Genomic DNA, 5,590 nt, shown 5'->3' on the forward strand with positions numbered 1-5,590 from the left:
TAACCCTTTGCTCTCTGTCTTTCTTTTCTTCCTTCAGAGGAATATCTGTTACAAGCCAAACATCAATCCCCAAATCCAAATTTTAGGACTTCGTCTTCTGGAAACTGAGCCTGCATTGGTCTTCTCAGTGTATCTCATTCTGTGAGATAGTTATTCTCAGACCCCAGAAGAGATGACATGACGTTCAAAAGCAGGTAGAAGTAAGTTAAGAGAAAACTTAAAGAAAACCCATTTTTTTTCCTGTTTATTTTTATATCAAGTACTAGTTGAACTCATTTTCTTTATTTTTTAAATTTAATTTTGTATCAGCAATGTACTCACGTGACTAAAAATTGCAAAGGTAGAAACGGATATACAGTAAAACGTCTCATTCCCACATCCATCTCCCAGCCACCCAGTTCCCCTCTCCCGTATGATTAACTTATATACCTTTACAAGTATGTATTATGCACAAATAAGGACATCTCTTAAGTATTCCTTCTTTTCTCTCATTTATACAATTGGTAACATTCTATCCCTCATTATGCTCTTTGCTTTTCTTGCTAATGGTTTATCTGTCTTGTAGACCTTTCCACATCAGTATGTAAGGAGCTTCCTCATTTTAAAAATTCCATTAAGTTCATTTAACCAAACTCTGTATTGATGGGCATTTAGGTTGTTTCCACTCTTTGCTTTTACAAACCATGCTGTGATGAATAACTGTCCTTAGGTCGGTTTACGTCTGTGTGAGTATATTTGTGGAAATAACTTCTAGAAGTAGAATTGCTGGGCTACCGTATTAATTTAATGGTGAGCTTACGGTGTAACTGAGTGAGACAGCAGTGGGCTCAAAAATCCATTCTCCCAAATCACTGTGCTCAGAGCCTAGCATGGACAATTGTTGCGAGCTTCAAGTGTTACCACATTGTACACTCACAAAGCATATTTTTGTGTCGATTTTGTGCCTGGCACTATGTAGCAATAAACAAAATATGTAAGAATGATGCCTCCCTAAGCAGCTTGTGAGGCAGGAAGGGCAGTGTGGTGGTTAATTTTATATTTTATGTGTCAATTTGGCTGGACTATGCTAAGTAGTTGTCTGGTTAAATGCTAGTGTAGATATTACTGTAAAGTTTTTTATTTTCTGAATATCATTAACATTTACAATCAGTTGACATTAAGTAGAGCAGATTACTCTCCGTAATCTGGATGGGCCTCATGCCATCAGTTGAAGGCCTTAAGAACAAAGACTGATGTTTCCTGAAGAAGAAGGAATTCTCTTTAAGGTTGCAACATAGAAGCTTTTTTGAGTTTCTCTTTGCTACCCTGCATAATCCAGACTCAAGCCTGCAACATCAATTCTTACTCAAATTTCCAGTTTGCTGGCCTGCCTTACAAATTTTAGGCTTGCTAGGCTTCACCATCATGTGAGCCAATTCCTTAAAATAAATCTCTCTCCATATCTATCTATCTATCTATCTATCTATCTATCTCCTGTTGATTCTGTTTCTCTGGAGATATCTGAATAATATAGGCAGGAATGATGATTCCCACCCAGCAGATGAAGAAGCAGAGGCTGAGAGGGTCCATATCCCTCTAGAGCCCAGACTCTAAAGCCAAAGCTCTTTCTACTGCCTTGAAATTTAATTAAAACTCAAAATAGGGTACACACAGTGACAATCCCATTATAGAACACTAGGCATACCCATCGAGGTGCTTATTCTGTCTATAGACTCTGCTGTAGGAAAGCCATGGGTTGGAGTGTGAGGTCTCCCTGGTTACTGCAATTGGATCAGAGATGGCAGTGTGACACAATGGCAGCCAGTCTGCAGACTTGTCACTGATCAATGGCATGGCCAGTCATAGAAAGATAACCTGGGCCTTTGACCTTCATGCAGAGACTGAGTAACAAGGCAGTAAACAGTGGGGGCAGAAGCTGATAGGCTGTGATCTAGGGAGAAACAGGGCAGGTCACAAGAAGATCGATGCAAGCCAAAGTTGTAAGAGAACAGAACAATGAAGTAGAGCAGAGAAGCAAATCCAGCGGGATACAGTGGGCAGTGGATGATGTGGCTAGGCTCCAGAGCTGCCTCAGATCCTCATGGTGTTGTAGCTTCATGGGTATCCTTAAAGCAGACTCACTTTTTCTTCGTGAAACTCAACTGAATTTCTGCTTTTTACATTCCTGAAACAGGGAAATTTCATACAGAACTCCAAAGACAGATCTTGCATGGGCCAGTTAGAAGCAAGTCAGTTCAGCTTGGAGTTTTAAAGCTGTAGACAGGCTTATCTTGGTCTAACTGAAGGTTGGGAAACTAAGTTGCTCTCATTTTACTAAAATCGACATTTTTATAGCTGGAGAGGAATTAGTGAACATTCAGGCCACACCTGGTTTGCTGAGATCAGAGAGTAGCAGTAGCTCCCTCAAGGTCACTTGGAGGTTTGCTGCAGCGGGACAGGAGGTCTTTCCACTCATCTTTGTTGCCTCTTCAGCAACACTTGCAAAATAGGCAGGTCTACTTTCCTGATTACTCAAGTTCTTTAAACCGTCTCTCTCTCTCTCAAAACTAAATCTCTTTGGTGGTTTTAGAATTGTATGCATTATATGCTTTTAGGGTCTCAGAAAAAAAAAAAATCTCAAACCCTAGGAAGTATTTTTTAAGGTCTGTATCAACCCACTTGATGTGTAATAGGACAAGGTTGTTTGTTTGTTTCTTTCTTTCTTTTTCTCTCTCTCTTTCTTTCTTTCTTTCCTTCCTTCTTTCTTTCTTTCTTTCTCCGCTCCACTTGTCTTGCAGGATCTTAGTTACCCAGCCAGGGATTGAACCCAGGCTCCAGCAGTGAAAGTGCTGAGTCCTAATCACTAGACCACCAGGGAATTCCTGATAGTTTCTTTAAAAAACAATTTAAAGATAAGGGAAAATTCCTCATATTCCGAGAACTGAATAGAACATATCCAAGTGCTAATTTGGAGGTTCAGTCAAAACCTGTAGCATCCAGTAATGTCATGCTATAGGTGTGGAAAATTCAACTCTTGGGAAGGAATTGGGTAAGCTGCTTTCATATTTTAAGTATGGACAATTCTCCTGAAAACATAATTATTTTGATCTCTGTAACAGAGAGGCTAAAAATCTCAGTGGCTTAAACAAAATAGAAGTTTATTTCTCTCTCACTTATAAATTTAGTTTGGCAGTGTAGAACTCCACCATAAGAAGGACCCAGGTTCCTTCTGTCTTGTTGCTCTGCCATCCTCAACACACAGCTTCCACCTCATGGTCAAGATGGCTGCTCTAGCTTCTTCCATCATGCCTTTATTCCCGCTGATGGGGAGTGGTAAAGGGGAAGGGAAGGCAGGCCTTTTCTCTTTAAGGGCGTCATCCTGAATTTGCACACATCACTGCTGCTCACATTCTATTGGTCACAGTTTAGTCATGAGGCTTTACCTATTAGCAAAGGAGGCTGGGAGATGTAGTCTTTAGAGAGGCAGTCACGTCTTTAACTAAAATCCTGGTACTATGTAATAAGCGGAGAATAGATCCTGGGGTGATAGCTATCAACTCTGCCACAGGGCCCAAGGTATTGCTTGCCTGCTTTCGTTCTCACATCTGGGAATGACCAGAAAGTTCAGACAGTTATTGTTAATAAATATTGAAAATTCTCATGCCTATGAGAAAGCAGTGTTAGGTACTTTGGGAGTACGAAAGGGAGAAAGAACCACCCTCTGCTCTCAAAATATTTACTCCCGAGTTGTCAAGTCATATACTGCACTAATTAAGAGTAAAAATGTATATATGCTAAAGAAAGATCCAAGAGCACTCTTTTTCTAATTACTGTCTAGGTGGCTTTGATGGATTAATCTTATAATCACTATAACCTGAATAAATTGTACGACACCTCAAAGCTCAGTTTGGACAGGATGTTACGTTCGAGGAAGCAATATGGTAGCAGAAAGTTTATACAAATACGTTACGTGCTTACTCAACTTCTTACGGAAATGGAAAAGAACATAGTGTGTTCTTAATACACAGCCAGCCTCTTTTAGAATAGATTTTTCTCCCATCACTGCTACTTTTTTTTTTAACATCTTTATTGGAACATAATTGCTTTATACATTGTTGTGTAAGTTGCTGCTGCATAACAAAGTGAATCAGCTATATGTGTACATATATCCCCATATCCCCTTCCTCTTGCATTTCCCTCCCACCCTCCTTATCCCAACCCTCTAGGTGATCACAAAGCCTGAGCTGATCTCCCTGTGCTATGCAGCTGCTTCCCACTAGCTATCTATTTTACATTTGGTAGTGTATATATGTCAATGCTACTCTCTCACTTCGTCCCAGCTTACCCTTCCCCCTCGCTGTGTCCTCAAGTCCATTCTCTATGTCTGCATCTTTATTCCTGTCCTGCCCCTAGGTTCATCAGAACCCCCCCTTTTTTATTTAGATTCCATATATATGTGTTAGCATACAGCATTTGTTTTCCTAATTCTGACTCACTTCACTCTGTATGACAGACTCTAGGTCCATCCACCTCACTACAAAGTGAATCGGCTATACGTATACATATATCCCCACATCCCCTTCCTCTTGCATTTCCCTCCCACCCTCCTTATCCCAACCCTCTAGGTGATCACAAAGCCTGAGCTGATCTCCCTGTGCTATGCAGCTGCTTCCCACTAGCTATCTATGTTACATTTGGTAGTGTATATATGTCAATGCTACTCTCTCACTTTGTCCCAGCTTACCCTTCCCCCTCGCTGTGTCCTCAAGTCCATTCTCTATGTCTGCATCTTTATTCCTGTCCTGCCCCTAGGTTCATCAGAACCCCCCCTTTTTTATTTAGATTCCATATATATGTGTTAGCATACAGCATTTGTTTTCCTAATTCTGACTCACTTCACTCTGTATGACAGACTCTAGGTCCATCCACCTCACTACAAATAACTCAGTTTCGTTTCTTTTTATGGCTGAGTAATATTCTATTGTATACATGTACCACATCTTCTTTATCCATTCATCTGTTGATGGACACTTAGGTTGCTTCCATGTCCTGACTATTGTAAATAGTGCTGCATTGAACATTGTGGTACGTCTCTTTTTTTTTTTAAATTAAAAAATTTTTTTTACTTTATTTATTTATTTTGGCTGTGTTGGGTCTTCATTGCTGTATGCGGGCTTTCGCTAGTTGTGGCAAGCAGGGGCTACTCTTCGTTGCAATGTGTGAGCTTCTCATTGCAGTGGCTTCTCTTGTTGAGGAACATGGGCTCTAGGTGCATGGGCTTCAGTAGTTGTGGTGCATGGGCTTAGTTGCACTGTGGTATGTGGGATCTTCCCGGACCAGTGATGAACCCGTGTCCCCTGCATTGGCAGGCAGATTCTTATCCACTGCACCACCAGGGAAGCCCACATGTCTCTTTTTGAATTATGGTTTCCTCAGGGAATATGCCCAGTGTGGGATTGCTGGGTCACATGGTAGTTCTATTTTTAGCTTTTTAAGGAACCTCCATACTGTTCTCCATAATGGTTGTATCAATTTACATTCCCACCAACCGTGCAGGAGGGTTCCCTTTTCTCTGCACCCTCTCCAGCATTTATTGTTTGTAGATTTTTTG

The sequence above is a fragment of the Physeter macrocephalus genome, chromosome 2 (assembly GCF_002837175.3).
Source record: "Physeter macrocephalus isolate SW-GA chromosome 2, ASM283717v5, whole genome shotgun sequence".
NCBI lineage: Eukaryota > Metazoa > Chordata > Mammalia > Artiodactyla > Physeteridae > Physeter > Physeter macrocephalus.